Below are 21,427 nucleotides of genomic sequence, written 5' to 3' on the forward strand. Positions count from 1 at the left end.
GCCCACTACAACCTCGAAAAGCCGCCAAGCCAGTTCAACAAGAGCCAGCCCCCGCCTGCAAGATTTACCGCCCGAGTTCGGTTTGATGCCAGAAGGGCCCAAGAAAAGGAACGCTGCAACCAACACCATGGTGCAAGAAACAACGTCGCCAATCGTCCTGCAGCAGCCCCGGGAACCGCCATCGTTCCGAGGAGCCCCCGCAGAAGACCAAGAAGAATGGTTGGAGAAACTGGAGCGCGTCCGGAAATTCAACAGGTGGGACGACGCAGAAACGTTCCGGCACGTTTTCTTTTACTTGGAAGATTCGGCTCGCACTTGGTTCGAGAACCACGAGAGCTCCTTGACAAACTGGGCTCAGTTCAAACGCGAGTTTACTAAGACCTTCACTACCGTCGTGCGGAAAGAAAGAGCCGCCCTTTTGTTGGAAACGCGCACGCGTTTCCAACATGTGGACACAAAATAGGTTCTTTATTACTTTGACAAATGTATAGAGAATTATCCAATACTCCGAGATCACCGAGAACATTTGTTTGAAATGTTCAAGTTTCACTCTTTTAGCTCCTGCGTTAGGTTTACTAAAGGCTGTTTTAAACAATTTCCAATCAGCCTCGTTTCGTCTGCCTAAAAAGGCGTGGAACGTTGCGTTATTTATTTATTTCTAACAGTTCACTTGACGTCCATTGCTTGCTGTCTTTGGTATTCTTTTAAAGGAAAGCATAAATTGTAATTTTTAGCAGCATTTAAAATGGTATTGTAGGCTCTATTAGCATGTGTTGGATCTAACACTGAACAGAGGATAACGCCGCAGCATGCAGACTAGAATACATGGCGTTCCTCTTGTGCATACGAGAATTCTCCTGACGCAGTGAGTCCACCTCGTCGGTGAGGAGAGGGGTCTATTGCAGCACGTCCGAGAAAAGCTCGCGTACGCCACCTAGAAGATTCTCAATGTCGCCCGGTTGGGAAGTGATCGCTTCCGCGTCCCAGGACAGCCCAGGCGAAAAACCCTAAAGAAACCCGGCGACAGGGGTGACGTCGGTTTTAGGCTGACGATGCTCTTTGCACAGACGTCAAGTCAACGAATTCGGCCGGGTATCCAGGAGGCGTAGCTCCTCCTCCGGCTAGCCGATACATTTTTAGTTGGCACGCTTGCCGAAGGGCTTGCACCACAAGAATGGTTGTTTGCTCGTAAATTTCCGTCAGCTGAAGACGCAGACATTTCATCGACCGCCATTTTTGTTGCCAACCCCCTTTTAATGGGAAAATATCCCATCGAGAAATGAAGTGTTGCCTGATCCCAACGAAAGCACCACACGGGATCCAAGAGAAATAAAAAAGATAGGCGCAAACATGCTAGGAATCTTTTTAGGAAAACAAACAGCACCATTTCCCCACCGAAGAATGTGGCCACCGTGGTGTAGTAGTTGCCCCCCCCCCCCTCCGATGATTGACAAACCCCACTCTTGTCTCTCAGTACTCAGCAGCTGTAGAGCACCTGACGACAGCGGCTGTCAGGGCAGCGATACAGCAGAGGCCGCAAATAGACTTTTGGTCCGGAGATGCCGCCTCTGGCAAATGGGCATGGCAACATTCAGAGCCCGAACTATGTGTAGTGAGGAAACCTAGCTGGGTCATTAGAGGAGTTCTCGGAGGTGAAATGGTATATTATCGGGGTAACTCAGGTCAGAACAACACGACAAGGCTTCATAGCACCGAGGTGTGTGGATATTCTGCGCTATCGAAGACCTTCCGAAATAAAGACCACGGGTTGGAAATTTTGATGCTCAGAGAGATAGTAGGGAACGTAGAAAAATTCTTGTGTTTAACAAAGGTTCGCAGTCTTTGTAAAGAAGCTAAAGAAGTGATATTGGTTACAAAAATACAGGCCTGTACAGTAACAGCCTGCTGCGATCATGAGGCAGTGCAAAGCTTGTACGAATTCGTGGAGACAGCAATGAATAACGCTACATCACCGATCTTGGTTGTAATAAGCGACTCCAAGGCAGTAGTAGTACCACGACGTGTACTCGGCAATAAATAAGAAAAAACACAGTTCACAATCGTATTAGGAATTTCAATGCAAATGGAGTGAAAAACAGATTAGTAGAAATACTTTCGAAATTTGTTCGAGGGGATACACTGGTTGGATTTTCAGAGACAAATAACATAATGCTAATGAACCCACTCTTCAGCTTAGAAAACACTAAAAAATGGACATAAAAAACCTGCGAAAGGATGTAAAAAAAATTGACTTCTTTTTATTTACGACCCAGATTTTGGCAGGACGTGGAGGTTCCTGTCAAGATTTGGTGCACGGATCGTAGCAATGTTAGGTGCGATTTAATTATTAACCTCCAAAGAAAAGAAAACAACTCCTAAAAAGTAATAAATTCACCCTCAGGTAAGTCAGAGGCAGGACGCAGAACTTTGAAATGAACCTTCGGGACAAATTCGCGCTTTTAGACAGTGATAACGAGGACATTCTTGATAATGTAATGGACAACCTAACGACAGCAATCCCACAGTCAGTTGCACATAATGGAGAAGCAGCATGCAAAAAGACAATTTGGAAGAATAAATCAGGAGATAAAAGTACTTATTGTGATGCCTGAAAAATTGAAACTGCCGAATACGGAGGATCAAAAAAACTTAAAAGACTGTGAAAAATGAATAACAGAAACAAAACAAATGCCATTGCAGTGTACAACCCTGCAGTGATCTATAAAACGTAGGAAATAGAAGAAAGCATAAAGGAAGCAAATAGGAAAACGGCTATTAGCAGAAATATAATGAACGCACTTAGACATGAACAGGATAACATTACGCACAATATGGGCGAAATAATAAAAATAGCAGAAACATTCTACACCAGGCGATATGCCAGCTACGTTGGCCTAGGAGAAACTATTATGCCCACAAGTTTAGCTTGCGGTGTACCGCTAGTAACTAAAAAACTTTGAAAGGGCGCTTAAGGGCATGAAAAGGTGGGAAACTTCAGGCTATGATAGCAATGCCTTAGCCCTTCTAAAGGTTGGTAAGAATATTACTAGAAAGACTGTTTAACTATCCTCACCAAGCCTAAGGACTTCAAAGGTGCCGAAAGCATAGAAAACTGGCGACATATGTTTAATTCGGAAGACAAGAGATAACAAAGATCATAACAACTACAGACACATCAGCCTTCTGTCCATAGTATACAAGCTCTTTAAAATATAATAGTTAACCAGACAAACGGCAGCCTAAAGTTTTGACAGCTAAGGGAACTTGCTGGGTTTTAAAACGGATACTGCTTAATAGATCACGTCCTTGTCAACAACGAAGTAATTAGAAAATCCCCTATATGTATTGAGCCGCTTTACATGACAATTATGGTCCAAGAAAAAGCGTTTGATTTAGTAAATACAACCGCGGTAATGGCGCATTAATAGCCAAATATTGGATGGCACATAACCACGACTCTAAAATGACATATATGAGGTATGCACGTGCGCCATATTTCTCGGAAAACAAAGCATAAAATTCTCAATCAGAAAAGTGGTGCGGGAAGAAGATGGCATATGCAAAATTGTTCAAAACAGGTCTGAAGAGTATTTACAAGGCTTGACTGGGAAAACTGGGGTTTGTTTATAAACGGGAAACACAGGCTTCTTTCAGGTTTTTTTGGATGACATAGTCGTGCTAAGTGAATTTGTTGAACAACTCGAAAAATGATTGAGAACAACACTCAGAGGGTTTTGTTTTCGAGCTTGAGATAAATATTAATAAATGCGACTTTAATAAATAAACAAGCCGCACGTATCTTTTACTGAATAGTAACTGAAACACTGCAATTAGTAGTAGAATATAACTCTCTTAGCAAGGTGCTAAGCTCAACCACAAGAAACAAATCGAGCCAGAAAAGATTGGAATTGGGTGCACTCAGCAAGTACCCGGAGTTAACGAAAAGTAAGCCATATCTATGCCTAAAATAAAAACTAATAAATAATTGATCCCACGGGTGATGGCAGAAGAAGGGAAACCTTGGCGTCTTACTGAACAGCCAAATAGCGAACATTTATCCGCCAAAGCTCCATGGAGCGAACGGTGTTAGAAAGACCGTTTAGGGACACAAACCAAGCAAGCTGAATTGGCAACAAAATTCGAGTAGGCGATATATTGTTCAAATTTCGAAAAAGAAATGAACTAGCGGTGTCCACGTAGTATGAAGTACAAACGACCGGTGGACCACGAGGGCAAAGAACGGACAGCAAGAGACCGAACTCTAAAAGCAAACTCGGTGGACAGACGAAATGAAAAAACTCGGAGGCAAAGAATGGACTCCTGAACCACATGACAGAAGCGAGTAGAGTTCAGTGGGAGAAACTATTTTCTGCAGTGGACGTAAACATGCTGTTGATGACGATGGTGACAAATATTTGAACTTCATTTGTGTAACAAAAGGGTAGTTATGAGTACATGTTGTTTTTTTACTAAGTGTACTGTGCCGTCCGTGTGCAGTTCGTTATTATACTTTTAACATGTACACTATACTAAAATGTTATTTGGGATATTTAAACAAAGCAAAATCATATTGCACTTGTGCGCTGGAAACTATAACACCAGACAGCTCCACCTGACTTATTTCAAATAATAACACATGTGAGACGTCCTTCTGAACTAGTGTTTGGGTGCCGGGTATTGCACGAAGGTACTTTTTTGTTCTCTTTAGATATCTCTAAAAGAGTTCAGATATATAACAGCAGCAACAACAGACAAGCCCACCATGATCGCTGCAGAATTGAAGCTCCAACCACTTGGCATTTTTAGGGAACTTCGTGCTTGACAGGTATAACTACTATGTTTTATATTATTCTTACCTTCGTAATCTGCAATAAAACAGTAAGCTTAAATACTTTTTTCTGTGTTTTAGCACCTTGATTGAATATTCGGTAGAATTTGTTAAAAATTAGGAGTAAATACTAACACTGCATTACGACTTGCGTACTCATGTTAAGTACTGAGTTCACTCGAGGTTTCGTAATTTTTTTAGATTCCTTTTGTTAAAACTGCAAGTGGTATAGTTAAATAAGTATTACAAGCATTTTATGCACCATTGCATTTTTATGCACCATCTTCTCTTCAACAAAAACCAAAATCTCTATGAAAAACAGAATACACGCGATTAAAGGGTGATCTTGAAATGTAGAGCAACACGAGGTGCGGCCTCGCACTACTAGTGAAGAAGACACACAGATGTGAAACTGTGGCGTCCAGAAACGGTAATGAAAGTGTTTGGATTAAACTGTTTCTTGATACCACCATTTTATTCGTGGGCGTTATCTATAGAACCCCCGGAAGCCCAGTTGAGTTTTTGTATGCGCTTGACCACCACTTGAATTTTATAAAAAATGCCAGAAGTTGACTTATTTGAGCAGGGGACTTTAATTTACCGGCTCTCGATTAGAATGCGAGAATTACGAAATCAGTTGAAGAGGGTAGCGCTGACAGAATGTTAGAGATCATGCATAGCCATAACCATGTTTAGGTGGTCCATGAACCATCCAGGTCGCAGGGACACAATACATCTACGCTAGGTTTTCTTTTCTTGACCGACAAAACGTTCAATTGCGTCGTCGACGTAGAGGATGGCATATAAGATCATAAAATAGTTGTAGAAACTTATTTTTGAATATTATACAGCTAGAAAAAACCCCTCTGTATATATTTATAATACGTAGTCAATTACCGACTACTTCGAATGCGCTTATGATAATATCCCGGTTGAAGATGAGAAATTATCATTCGAAATACTTTGTGTCAGTTACCCGCGCCTGTTTATAAAATTATGTGGCGGAGAGGTCAAGCGCATGGGAGGACCCAGCTGATGTGTAACTAGGAACATGACTCATTTGAACTCGTGACTGAGTCGTGCGGGCAAAGTGACGCCAAGGAGAAGGGCAGAATTAGCTAGCCTCAGCACGCAAGTTGAAAAAAATCAAAAGAGCAAAGGCGACCTTTAACGCTGGTGGATTATATACAAAAGTCACCTAAAAAATTCTGGACGTACTTAGTGGATTCTACGCGCCACATTATGAAATCTAGGTAAATGGAAGCGTCTGTGGTTGACGAGATTCAATCGCTCACGCTTATAGCAGTATGTTTAATTCGGTATTTACAAGAAGCAGTAGTAAGCGCCCAGCATATATGACCGATGCTTTGTCGCTTTGTGAAGATACAATGGATATCGATATTTACCGAGATTGCATTGTAGCATTGCTGTTGAAACTGTATACCGAAAAATATAGCGGATCCGATGAAATACCCAAGCAGATCTGGAAGCGCTATTGGGAATGGATATTCCATTCATAGTTGAGAATGTTTGCAGTGGCATTGCATATTAGAGATGTACCAGAACACTTGCTTCTTGAAGTGTCACATGCCCTTGGCCTTGCAATCAACAATAAAGAAGATCTCTATATAATACCCATCTAATATTAGGGCTTTTGATCTAACGTGTGACACTAAACGTATTAATACATTATTGAGAGAGTTAACAAGCAAATTGTGAAATGAATTCCTCGTAACCTTGCAAATAGAAAACACTATGTCAAAATATCTGGTGAACTATCATGTTTTTGCAGGTTTTGTCGGGTGTGGCACAAGTGTCGGTTTTAGGATTTTATTTGTTTCTTTTGTACGTGATGAAATTCCTAATGACATTGATTCTAAGATTGAATTACGTATATTGAGAGGACAAGGTTCACCGGAGAGGCCGATGTTCGGGGCGACCGTTTATTCGGAGGCTCGAGCAGGGAACGCCCGATTACACATACCATGATGATGAGTATTCACAGAGATGAGGACGAAGTGCTAGAGCTCGTTCGCTAATGATGATGATAATGTACAGATGAAGAGGAAGCACTGATGGCAGTCCGATGATCCCCCACCAAGACCGTCTGTGCCAACTGTGCCAACTGATGCCGGTAGATTGCCCAAGGATGCTCACACTATATATATATATATATATATATATATATATATATAAGGTTCGTAGAGACAGAGACACACGAGAAAGACATTGAAAATAAAAATAAAAGTTTACTGACGTTTCAGGGAGAGGACTCCCTGAAGAAAGGGAGTCCTCTCCCTGAAACGTCAGTAAACTTTTATTTTTAATTTCAATGTCTTTCTCGTGTGTCTCTGTCTCTACTAACCTTATTTTTTCGCGCTCTGTGTGAGTTTTTGATTCCAGACTATATATATATATATATATATATATATATATATATATATATATATATATATATATATATTTATATATACGGTAGATTGCGTGATTTATTATGGCATCAAGAATATTTAAAATCAAGTGCTGTTAAACGAAAGCCGTCATAACATTTACGAATGGTGTATTGCGTGGGAGATGAAAATTAATTTTGTTAAGTCAGCTTACATGACGGTACCTAGCAAGAGAGCCCCCTTGTGTTTTACTTAAACAATAAGTATTATTCCACTTCATATAGCCAGTAAGCCTAATTATATCAGGCTCACAATAACGAACAATTTTAACGGGAACGAGCAAATTATAACATCTGCGGATCTGCTCAACGCTAACTCGGTTTGCTAAGGTGAAAGGTAAAGATGCTACTCCAGAGGTGAAGCTCAAGGCGTACCAATCAAATAAACTGCCTACACTGGGGCATGCTAGTATCATGTGGGATCCGCACCAATTGGGTTTGATAGACAAATTTGAACATATACAAAGAGTATCGTCAAGGATTGTCTTTAGTGCGTACCAAAGAACGCAGTCTGTATCTACGTTGATATTTCATGCCGGTTTGCCACAACTTTCAACGCTCCAAAAAATAGCTGGCTGAGCTTCTTCTATCAAATGCAACATATCAAAGTCAACTTAGCTACCAGGCTATACTTGCACACCCCAGGGCGAGTGTCGCCATGAACAGGTCACCTTCACACAGTGATACAGTATGTGAAAAGTGTTGATGTCTTCAACTTCTCCTATAATAACTATAGTCGAGGATACCAAACTTGATGCAGATGCGCTACTGAGCACATCTGCATCAGGTTCGATTTCCGGCCGCATCAGCCGCTTTTCCGAAGGAGGCGAAAAACAAAAACGCCATTTTTTTTCGAGATTTCGGTGCAAGTTAAAGATCTCGAGGTGGTCAAAATTATGGCGGAGCCCTCAACTACGGTCCGCCTCATTGCCTGCGTTGCCTCGGCGCGTTAAACCCTAATATAAATAAATCAATTGATACAGATGTATTTATTGACACACCAACCACTGGATCATTTGAGCATATGCTGACATTATGTGCTTTCTTAAAGCATTGTTTGTCTATCGCGGAACTGGCGTCACATGTTTGTGGACTATTATCTTCCTTCCACCCCTGCAACAGCCCGAAAGGACTAAGATTATTGGAAATAAATAAATAAATAACTGAGTATAGATATTCCGAAAAGCGGCCGTTTTGTTTCTGGCCTGCATTTTTGCTTCATTTCAGAAGAGCAGTTTTTCTCGTGATGAAGAAGCAGTTAACATTTTGTCGGCCACTTTTAAAAACCGTCCCAGCATTGCCAGTAACCCGTGGCAGAACATCTCAGTATAACCTGATTGTCGTACATGGGCGATCGAAGGCAACAATTGTGTGTCGGTATATTTACAAAAAAAAGTGGGGGCACCAGTTTACATCTTTATGACATCCAAAGATCGGCCTATTGCGGTGATTGGAATAGCACCGCTGCGGTGCCGCCTCTTGAAACGATTTGAGCGCCTTTTCGCGTGGCGGTGCCGATCTTGTTGTCTGAATTTATATGTCATTAGTCGCATCTGTGTGTGCTTCTTTTTACTTTTGCCTAGTAATGACGCCAGTCCTCCTATCAATTTAGGTAGTAAGCCACTGCTCCCAAGTCGTCTTGCCTGCGTCATCTTTAAACCCAACAATTGCTACGAGGGTGGGATGGATTCAAAGCGACGAACAATCACAACGGGACTACCAACTATGATAGCGAGTGGCACAGGGGTTTTCGGCCACTGTAATCAAGGAGTGTCGTGACCCGTACACCAGCCGCGTGTGGCATACAACACTTTTAAGCAGTTCCATTTATATACACACACACGATACAATGTCGCAAAAGCCAACACTGAAACAGAAACTGCATAACAATGTAGAGGATACAACATAGTCACCTCCATCAAATTTTTAGTACATTTGTAAGCACGTTAGCAGAGGTTAATCGCTCTTAGTTTCTACGGGGCAAAAAATGCACCGCACTAAAGATAATATATAGTTATATACTCCAATTTTGATTTACAGATCAATTATACAACAGAGAATTTTAAAAAAACAGGCACACCCATACTGAGAAAATACCTGAAAACTTTGATAGTTCGTGTCCCTATCTCTACGGGGGCTGTCTTGCTCGGTGTGGTTGAATACGTCTGCCAGGCGGGCGTGACCACTGATTCATCGTTAGTGTTTACGGCACTGCAGGGCACTGCTCTGCGGCTGAACGTGTTGGCGAAGCGGACTCACGTCCTGCCCGAGGCACAGGTTGCACTACGGAACTCTTGCCTCGGGAGACGTTGCCTGCCATGTGTCATCTAGAAGTGTCGACTCGCCGTGGACGTGAAGAGTGACTAGTCACGCCAAACGGGATCTTGCTAAAGGTCATTGATGCCCGTGCGACGAGCAAGCACCTTCCACAGATTTGCAGTGTTCCATGTTCTGCGGTCAACACGGAGAAAAGATGCTGCACCACGTTGCTCAATGACTTGCCCTGGTTTTAAAAAGAAGTGTCACCCTGTAATGAAACTGATGGGTTCTCTACCCGCGACCTGTTTCCTACCGTTACCACTGTCGGCTTTGCCACTCAGCTCCTGTCGTAGGCTTTGCAGTACTGTTGTCTGTTCTTGACACGCAACCGAAGCCTGGCCTGTTCTTGGTAGGGTGTCTCCGTGAACGTCTCGGTCGATAAGACATGTCAAGGTTCGTTCTTGGTAGCCTTTCATGAAGCAGTACCGCGGTGGCTACTCCTCTTGGGATGTATTTTGTACATCTGTAAGTGGTAAAGTAACCCCCTTCTGCAGTTTACAGCGAACGCTGTTCCACACGAGCCAGCCGGAGGTACTCTTTATTGTGCGGTGGAAGCGATCTATCTGTCTACTTGCCTACTGATAACAAAAAGATGAATGCGAAAGGCACATCGCTCGTTGTTTTGGGAAAGTCGACAAAAGGTTTTGAGAACTGTGGCTTGTTATGTAAGACAATCTCTTAGGAATATCCTGCCTTTGCATACAAACTACGGAGGCACTCTTTCGCCGTTTTTGTATAACGTTCTCTACACAACTGCACTTGAGGCCATTTCGAGAAGTATTCCCCGAGCCTTAGTGCAAACCTGCAATCTGAAGGTGCCCTCTCCAGGCGACCAACGATATCAACCACGTTTTTCCCACTGTGTATAGGGCAGCTCGACACGTTGCAGAGGGTCACGGGACGTCATGCCCGATTTATCCGCTTCATGACAGATGCTACATTTGGGAACTGCTTCTTCCACCTGAGAGTCCGTGCGGGGCAACAAAATCTGCTCCATCAATCTGGCTTGTGTGCGTCCGATACCCTTGTTGATTCCATGTGCTGTTGCTACCATTTCAGTCACGAGAGATAAAAGAATTAGAAGCGCGTCTGCCACGACTGACAATTCCTCTTGAACTCCGAAATATGGTTTCAGCTCTTCACGCACTTTCTTATGCGAGGGCCAAGAACCATTTCTCTACGTCTCCGCCTTGCATGAGTGGTGTCAACAAGAGCTGCGTGTTCAAACTGCTCTTTCGTCAGAGAAGTGGGTTGGGCCATTGAAAGATTTCTTCCTCAAAAGATGAAAGCTGTCAATCTACTCTCACGATGCTGGATAAATTGGTAATGGGCAAAAGCTAAGTGTAGCTTCGAAAAATGCGTTTCCACATCAAAAGTATGAATCAACTCATCCATATGCGGCAGCGAGAACCTGTCCAGAACGATCGTCTTGTTTAGTTGGTGTAAGTGTACACAAAGCCTAATACTGCCATCACTCTTCTCAATGAGTACAATAGGAGACAACCACACTAACGCACCGATATATTCAGTGACGTCAAAGCTTTCAAAGTGCTGTACTTGCGAAGGCACGCGTGCTCGTACGTCAAAGAAAGACACCGAAGTTTTGATGCCACCCGCTTAACAGCCGCATGTGATTTAGTTTTCTAAACAAAACCTTGTAAAAGACTCAGCTCCTTTGTGAAGGGGGCAGCCAACCTTTGCTGAAGTGCTGGTGGCAACTGCCTGGGTGGCTCGAACAGTAAACACCACTGCTTAGCATTCGGTACAGCGCTGGTTTGAAGCTACTGCGAGTGAGACCCTTAAAAACGAAGCTGGAATGGCTCAATACCATCTCAAACTATCAGAGAAGTGCCCTAGAAGAAGACATGAAACAACTAACCTATGGAAAAAGAAACTTTGCAGAAACATAGCAAACTTCTGAAAAGCAGAAACCTACAACCAAAATTCGTCGTTTGGAATAATCAAAAAGTGTCAAACAAGGAACGCAAATGAGGGACACCTTTGAGAAAGGCAGGTAAAAGCTCTTTCCAGATAATTGAAATCGAAGAACCACACTCGACTAACAGTTTCATAGTGACCTGCTCCTCTTGAACGGTAAAGTTTATTGCAGATGCAAGAGGCTGTTTTTTGACCACAAGAACCTGTGAGCTTACCTCCTAAGACGGGCGACCGACTGAAACTTCTTGGGAAACTGTTGACAACCGCTCCTGGGTGCAAACGTTTTAAAAATGCCTGGTTGGACAACAAAAGAACCATTTCTTCTCTTTAGGTGGGCAGCGTTGCCATGAAGCGCGATGCTGACAAGAATCACATGTGAAACAATGGGAAGAATTTGAGTGTTGCTGCCAGGAAAACCGCCCCTATAAAAATGCGGTTTTCATGCGCAACTGCGTTATCACTTTGACTGAAAGTGCGAGCGCGCTGCCGTTTGTGCAATAAAGCGCAGATACTGGCTGCATAGAAACAGAATATTTCTTCATTTTGGCGGCTGCTTCTTGTAGTTGAATCGCCAGAGCAACTGGCTTGACAAACGACAGCTAAGACCCTTCTAACAGACAGCGTTCCAAAGTACAATACCAGAACACACCTGCAACAAGCTCGTCACGTAATAACTGTTCTCACGATTTAAACGAACACATCTGGGTGAGCTCTATAAGGTCCGTGACGTACTCTTGAACAAAATTGATTCGGGAATAAATCCGGCAGCGAAATCACTGGCGCTCAACGACCAGGTTGCAGGTGGAATCGAGGTACATGGGCAGTGTGGCTACCGTGGAGGCATGCAAATATGCGTAGCCATGGTACCTTTCTTCGAGCCTGTCTTCTCTGCCGCCTACAAAACACACAGGGTGATGAAAATACGCTCTCGTTCGGGTTTAAAGGAATGCAATAGAAAAAATTTGCGATGTTCTGATGGGAACTCAGAAGCGCCAGATGCCATCTCGTAGTTCTCGAACATGTCGTCACATTGAGACCATGGCTGCACGCGGAGACAGGGTGTCGGTAGGAAGGGCTCCGGTTGGGCGAGGCCCACGAAAGCAATCGGGTAAGCGTGGTTTGTTATTACATCAGAATGCTGTTCTATAGCCTCCTCACCATTGTAATAAAGGAGTGCAGTGACCCGCATACCAACCGCGTGTTTTATACTACTCTTTAATAGAGGTAAAATATATACACACACAAGGACACAGTGTTGCCCACCCAAAAACGGAAACTGAAACTTTTCCTTGGGCGCCGCGGCTGCTTTTCTGATGGAGGCGACAAGCAAAAACGCCTTTGTGTACAAGATTTCAGCGTACGTTAAATATCCCCAGGTGGTCAAAATAATCCCGAGCCCTCCACTACGGCGCATCACATCGCCTTGGTTACGTCGGCGCGTTAAATCCTACAATAAATCAAACCGAAACTGCATAACTATGTACATAATAATACATCCTGCTGCCGGAATTTTCGCTGGGAAAAGGTGAGTTTGACGTCTTCGTTGAAAAGCTTCGAAGAATCAGCAACTGCTAGCAAGATCAATAAAGCAATGAAGCGCCAGGCATTCTTGGTGCCCATAGGTGAGGACGCATTTATCCTGCTTCAAAACTTTTTGTTTGAATGACTCCTGCGAAACGGGCTACGAAGAAGTAGTGAAGACCCCGTGAAAGTCCTAGACACCGAAGTGCTCGGTATTTCTGGAAGCGTGCAAGTTCTACCGTCGAGACCAACGCGCAGGTGAAGGCCTCATCGACTTCGTTATGGAGCTCAAGAAAACGTCATCCACGTGCAACGTTTGAACTCTTCTAGGAGAGGCGATTTGAGACCGCTTCATTGTGGACTACACAACGACTCCATTTAATGCAAGCACATCCCTAGGGAAGATAACGACCTCAACTTCAAAAACACTTAAAGCTCCGTGCTGGCGACAGAAGCAGCACAAGCATACAGCAAATGAGTGGGAAGCAACGATGCAGTAGGCACAGCCGGTGTCAACGAACGTCCACTGCAACGAACGTCCACAGCGCCATGTAAGAAGAAATTTTCAGCTCCAAGAACTCATTTTGTGTGTACTTGGGATGTTATTGCACATGGCGGAAAAAAGTGTCTCAATGTAGCTAGCTAGTGCAGAATGTGCAGAAATATTATTAGGTCTGCAACACGTGTAAACGCTGCCAGTGAGGATACTGTGCTGTTTAAAGTTGAAACAACGCCAAAAGGGAGGGTGTTCTTTGTATGCATAGTGATTGACGGCAAACAGGTCAACATGCAAGTGGACACGGGAGTGCCAGCCTGCATCGTGACCGAAATCAAGTTTCGAACAAATTCACGCCCAAGCTTTGTCAAAAGGCAAACGTAGGACTAACAGCCTACAATGAAAGATGATTCCAGTATATTATTTATTTTTTATTGATTCAGTACCCACAGCGCCTGTGGCATTACAGTGGGGGGGGGGGGGGGGGTACAAGGAAATGTACACTAATCAATGCAAGTGATTTAACAATAAATGCAGAGTCAAACTTAAACAACATACACAACTTGAATGTTACAAAAAATTGGGTCATAACATGGAAAAAAATGCATCGTTAGACATGACTGTCACAGTATCTCGAGGTAGCCGATTCCAATTCGATATGGTCCTGGGGAAAAAAGACTTTCTTAGAACATCTGTTTTACATTTCATTTCTCTTACCTTATTCACATGATCCATGCGTGAAGAGACATAATCAGGACTAAAAAAGTATTTTTCTCGCTCTATGCCAGTCCTGGAGTGAAAGATATTATGAAATAACTTCAGCCTAAGAGCCCTTCTACGTTCTTCTAATGGTTCCCATCCAACAATCTCTTTCGCACGCGATACACTGAAATTCCTAGTGTAATTTCGAACACAAAACGGGCCGCTAAGTTTTGCACTCTTTCTAACTTCTGGATGTCGTTCTTTAGCCAAGGGTCCCATACAGAGCAAGCATAATCAAGAATAGAGCGAACATTATGGGTACAGGAGGCCGTCTCTTCTCTTTAGCCTTTATCCTTTGCAGGAGCGTTTCGCAGACAGATTTCAGCAAGCTTTTTGGGTATCTACCCATTGAAGAGGACAGAAGTCGGTTGGCAGTGCTGCCATACGTACATGGGTTTTCTCATGCCATGAAAAAAGTGGGAAAGAAACATGGCATCAAGGTCGTATTCTCCGCCCCCAACAAGGGCTACGGCATGTGCCGTCAGGTTAACAGGTGCGCACCGTTACCAGTTTGTGACAAAAACACCAGACAAGGTACGCAGATTGCTGCAAAAATGTCGTCTACAAAATTCCCCTGAAGTGCCGGTCCGTTTACATCGGACAAACCGGCCGATGCCTGAACGACAGGGCCCGAGAGCATGCTGCTTCGCTCCAAGCAACCCCTTCCGGCCACCTTGCCACCCACGTTCGGGACTGCCCCTGCGAAGCCTACGTGAACAAAATCGCAGTTATCGGACGGAAGAGAAGTAGAATCGGACGAGAGATAGTTGAAGCATTGGCGATAGACGAAGCTGGAGATAGCTGCGTCAGTGTGCCGTCTGTGGCACTGTCTCGTACCGAAAAAGAGTTTCTGCGCAGTAATGTTCGCTAATCATTAACTGACTGACGTGAACAAGCTTTTTATATTTTTCGTGTTTTTTCGTATGTATATATCTGTGTTTCCTTCAGTAAAATCCAGTTGATAGTCAGCAGTGTGTCGTGTTACCCCCTCTTCCTTTTGTGTTCGTTTTATTCAAGCTGATTCCCACCGAAGCTGGTATTGAAACTATCATTTTAGTCATACATCGAGTGGCTTGGTTTTTTTCGCGTTCTAGCAGTGCAAATAGATTATCAATTTGGGGCTCCCAAACCATGCAGGCGTACTCCAGAAAAGATCTTGCGTTTGTGAAATATACTCGTTCGTTAGTTTTTAGGGTGCATCACCTAGGCTGGGTATTGTAAAATGTGTCATTCGGGAGGCTGAAAAGAACACGTGTTAATGCTGACGTTTTTATGATAGGTTAGATGTAAAATAGACGCCAAGGTATTATTAACTAACACTTTTTCAACAGGCATACTTGCCCGAGTGGGTTTTCATAAAATAGTGCGGAGGCTGCGTGCGAAGGAAGGTGCTCACATTCTGCAACATATAGAGTTATTTTCATGTTGCACAGTATGTTTAAATATGGTTAAGATCACGTTGAAGATACCCCGGGTCAATCGGGCTTTTGTAACCACGACAAACAATGAAGTCATCCGCGTAAAGGCGCACTTTCTAGGTAACATTACACAAAATATCCTAGAGGCATATAAGAAAAAGCAGAGACCCTGAAAGAGACCCTTGCTGAAAACCAGATCAAACACTCACAGGAGTTTATGAGAATACATTTAGCGCGATTATGCAAATAACCTGTGGTACACTGGACAGCGTCATGATGTAGGCAAAGAAAACGCAACTTCGAGACTAGCAACGTGTGCGGGACGGAATCATGTGCATTTTAAAGTGCGAAAATACGCCGTCTGATGGTTCTCTCAGGTCAAATCATAAGAAAAGATCAAGGGTAAATTCTTTTATTGCATTATGCAGGTATGACCTGCCCGAAAGCCGTGTTGCCATTTCATAATATATCTATTTTATTTCAGGTCTGGTATTATGGAAACGCCCGTGTGCACGAGATTTCGGCGCACGTTAAAGATCCCCAGGTGGTCAAAATTAATCCGGAGCTCTCCAATACGGCGCGCCTCATCGCCTGCGTTGCGTCGGCGTGTTAAACCCTACAATCAATCAATCAATCAATCAATCAGTGTTATTATGGCACTATATATTACATTTTTGGATTTCACTACAGACACTTGTAACAGATAAGGACCAAGAGGTCTAAGGATTGCTTTTCGGTTAAATTTTGCGAATTGATGCGACGTTTCTGATTTTGCAATTTTCCGGTAAGTCACCGGGAGCGAATGACTTGGTAAACAAAGTAACCAGAAAGTGGGCAATAGTGTCAAAGAAAGCATGAAGGGGTAAGTAGGTATGGTATCAGGTCCACTAGACAAATTAACTTTACATTCTGGATTACCTCAAACTTAAGAGGGCGAGTTCAGGTACGTATGACGCATAAATCATAGGGCCACACATCGCCGTTGATTATTGCACGAGACATCAATTGTCTTGTCATACTGAACTTGCTCTGCCTCGATTGTTTGTCAGAGATGTGGTTAACCTGCAGACAGGCGAAATCCGTAAACATGTGACAACGGAAATTTTATTGAAACAAACGTACGGTGGCGTCTTTGAAGAAGGAATTCCCGTCATCAGCAAGGTGCCCAGCCAATTTTATGGAAAGAAAAGCCAGTGAGTGCGTCATGCTCCTCGAGGAAGCGAAGTAATTGAGATAAGAAGCTTGGCAGAAGTTACGATTTCTACCGAGTACTAGTCAGTAACGGCCCGCACGGGGCACCTTGAGCAATCTTGGTTACGGTGAGTGGCGACACCGCGTACCCCGAGCCCCCCATACTTGAGCTGTCACCTACCGTGGCTAGAAGTTGAAAGGTGAATGGTTAGAAGCCGTGAACGGTGGCCGTCGGAGCCTTGGTCAAGCTACGGCCGATGGGCTCCCTGCCTGTCAACCAGGCAGGGAGCTCCGGGACCTTTTTGACTACCAGGGTAAGGTCAAAGAAGAAAGTACACCCGTCTCCCTGCTTTCCAATGTATCTTATGGTATTTTCCAAACCCCGCCCCCCAGACGTGATCGTCCCCCGAAAAGGGGCCGCACCGAAGTATCTTTTTCTCTGTTGCGATCAATCTCGCTCCAAAAGCGCGATAATTTCTCGCGCTTTCTTGACAAGACAAAACCAATCACTTCCAAGTCCGTGTTTCTAATCTCCAAGTATCTTGAAAGCCTTGTCGGAAAGTGTACAAGGCTAAGATACTGAAAACGGGAGAAGTTTTGATTGAGGTAGACAACAAACAGCAGTCCGCAAACCTCTTTTCACAAACGCGCATGGTCAATGTTGACATCAAGATCACGCCTCATCGCAGCCTTAATAGCTGCCAAGGCGTGATCTCTGATGCAGATCTTATTTGTGAAACAAGCCAACTGCCCGATGGCCTCCATGATCAGGTCGTGAGGGCAGTGAGGCGAATGACCATACGCCGAAACGATCAAATCATACCTACAAAACACATCATCGTGACGTTTGACCGCTCAACACTTCCTGAGTAGGTCAACGGAGGCTTCGTTAGGTGTCCGGTCCGGCCCTACGTGCAGAATCCACGCCGCTGTTATAAGTGTCAGCGGTTTGGGCGCGGCACAAACTCTTGTCGTGGGAAACTGACGAGCTCCAAATGTGCAGCACAAGATCATCCAACCGGTAATTGTGAATCTGAGCACTTCACCTCTCCGAACTGCCAGTGACCGCATGCTGCTTATTCCAGAAGTCGTGAGAAGTTTAAACAAGAGAAACAGATTACTGCCTTGAAATTAAACGAGAACATCACCTTCCCCGAGGTAGGAAAGAGGGTCGTCTCCTTTCCTCTGGGCAGGTACGCCGACGCAGCTCGCCGGGGGGCGGAGTGGTGTCTGGTTTCGGCGGGGACCCAGTACCGCGAGTCGGACTTGGTCCCGCCGTCGACCCCCCCCCCCCCAGGGTTGCCTCAGGCAGCCCAACCAGCCTCTGCACCGCTCTCTCACCCAGCAGCGGCTGTGGTGGCCACAACGTCTGTTGGGGATGCCACTGCATCCACTGCTTCCTCCCCACCGGCCCAAAGCACACGCAGGAGCACGGAGGAGATGGAGACGGAGGCAGTCGCAGCAGCCCCTCCCCCGATCGCTGCCTGTACCATCTTTGGTGCTCCCCACACCTTCGGCACTGGCAGCGCCGGCAAAGAACAACCAAAAGGGTACCACGTCAAGGGGGCCCAGTCCGCTGGGCACCCCCTCGTCTTCAGATGACGACATGGACGTCGAGCCCTTCCAGCTTCGATCGCAGCGGAAGGAACGGGCTGCGACGTCCAGGTCAGTAGAGAAGGCCAGAAAGCCCCTCCCAAGAGTCCAAGCCCCGAAATACCCTACATAAATAATCACACTCCAGTAGCTCTAACACATCATAATGGGAAAACGAAACATAGTTCAATGAAACTGCCGAGGCCTTCTGAATAATCTTGACGACGTGCTTGAGATTCTGCATGCCAACCAGCCAAGTTTAATGTGTGTCCAGAAAACACATCTGAATTCCAAACACACAAATTTCTTGAATAGTTTCTTGGTATACAAGAAAGACAAGGATGGCTGCACACACTATTCTGGTGGTGTGGCCATAATTGCCCACGAATTCTTAGCATGCCACCCTGTCACCTTGAACACCGTCCTTGAGGCTGTAGCCGTCCGCACAAAAATTTTTAATAGGTTGATTACGGTATGCTCCATCTACATCTCTCCTGATCTTGCACTTGTGAGCTCTCACTTTGAGGCCATGGTAGACCAGCTTCCTGAACCGTACATCTTAACAGGTGACTTCAATGGACACAATTCTCTTTGGGGCTCTTCTCGCACGGATGCCCGAGGTCACCTGATTTTTAACATCCTCTAGAGCATGCCTTTTCAACAAGAAACAGCCTAGATAGCATAACGTAGGACACAATACATAGTCAAATCTTGACTTGGCTATTCGTTCGGCCATTCTTTTTCCATGTCTTGAGTGGGGAGTGGGCACTGACCCATTTGGCAGTGACCACTTCCCCACCTCACTAACATACATAGGTAAAGTCCCATGCGGTCCATCTTCCCATAATAGGTTCAATGAAGCACGAGCTAACTGGAAAACATTTACAGAGAAGTCCAAACTACACCACACATCCATAGGACACCTACACGTTGAAGAAGCTACCCAACTCCTCAGGGCGCACATCCTCGACGCCGCCGAAAAGTCTATTCCCCACGCCTCTGGTGCCCCGCGCAACCAGCGGAGGCCGTGGTGGAATGAGGACTGTAGGCGGGCGCGAGAGGCCCAGAAGAAGGCGTCGGGTGTCCTTCGTCGGTACCCCACGTCGGGTAACCTCATTTTGTTCAAACGGGCCAAGGCGTTAGGAAAACGTGTGCGCCGTGAGGCAAAACGAGAGAGTTGCCGTTCCTTCATAACATCAATAAATTCCTACACAGACACACGGAAAGTATGGACTAGAATACGCAAACTCAAAGGACAACAAACACACAGCCTGCCTCTGGTCAGCACAACAGGGGACACACTCGAAGACCAGCCTGACATACTCGCGCAACACTTCCAACACGTGTCCAGTTCAGCACACTACACAAACATTTTCATGAAACACAAACAAATGGCCGAAAAGAAGCCTATTCTAGATAACAATAGGTCAACATCGTCTTATAACTCGGAGTTTTCACTGCATGAGCTGAGTGCTGCTTTGAGCACGTGTAAACCCTCAGCTCCAGGCCCAGACAACATCACATACACAATGATACAACACCTGCACTCAGACACTCTTCTAACACTCTTAAACCTATATAAAAAAATTTGGCTTTCAGGGCACATTCCAAACTCTTGGAGGGAGGCCATAGTAGTGGCTTTCTTGAAGGAGGGAAAGGACACGCCGTCCCCCTCAAGTTACCGTCCTATAGCCTTGACGAGCTGCCTGTGCAAGCTCTTCGAGAAGATGATAAATCGCAGGCTGGTGTACTTCCTTGAGTACCACGGTCTTCTCGAGAGCAGCCAGGCAGGCTTCAGGGTGGGGCGATCGACGAACGATCAACTGGTAGCTCTTGACTCGTACATCAAGGATGCCTTCGCGCATTAGTAGTATTGTTTAACTTGTTTTTCGACCTTTAGAAGGCATAGGACACCGCTTGGCGTTATGGGATCCTTAGTGACCTCAAGTCATTCGGTGTTTCGGGGAACATGTTGAACGCCCTTGTCAGTTACTTGCCAGACAGAGCTATTCGAGTAAGAGTCGGTGGTGCACTCTCAAAGATTCACGTGCAAGAAAATGGCGTGCCACAAGGTGGCGTTTTGAGCTCCACTCTCTTCATAGTAAAAATTAACTCTCTTGGTAAGGCACTGCCACCTACAATCTCTTATTCTATGTATGTAGATGACGTCCAGATATCCTATAAATCATGCAATATGTCAATCTGCGAACGTCAAGTCCAGCTTGCTGTAAAGAAACTTGCCGGCTGGGCAGACAAGAATGGTTTTAAATTGGATCCTGTAAAAAGCTCGGGCGTTGTATTCTCCAGGAAGTGCGGGGTCCATCCGGACCCAGACATTCTTCTCAATGGCGTGTCGCTTCCTGTGAACAAGGAGCACAAGTTCTTAGGTGTTGTGTTTGACCACAAACTCACATTCATTCCCCACATCAAGAAACTTGAAGTTTGAAGTTTATTGACTTTTCAACAGTGGAAAGTGAAGCAAGAGCTAAAGGCTACAGCCTGACAGAGGCTCTTGCTTCACAGGGCAATCCAGCAGTACAGAATCAGTACAATAATATTCAATTTCACACACACAAAAATATACTCGAAACGTGAGTAGGGTGAGGAGAGTGGGATCAATACATATATTCACAGGCTCTCTCGTTCAGCTGAAGAATACTTAAATACGAAAAAGTTAGTCTGTAGCTTGCAAACACACAAAAAATATTGTATAAACTACATCTTGTACACATACAGTAAACATATAATAAATGAAATAATACATTTACAGACAACACAAAATAGCACTGACAGGCATATTAAGTATACATACAGCATACTACAGTAAAGTATACATACAGTAAACATATAATAAATGAAATAACACATTTACAGACACCAAAAAATAGCACTAACAGGCATATCAAGAGTAT

Source organism: Haemaphysalis longicornis, unplaced genomic scaffold (genome assembly GCF_048455015.1).
Source record: "Haemaphysalis longicornis isolate Haplotype H1 unplaced genomic scaffold, Haemaphysalis longicornis Haplotype H1 scaffold_11, whole genome shotgun sequence".
Taxonomy (NCBI): Eukaryota; Metazoa; Arthropoda; class Arachnida; order Ixodida; family Ixodidae; genus Haemaphysalis; species Haemaphysalis longicornis.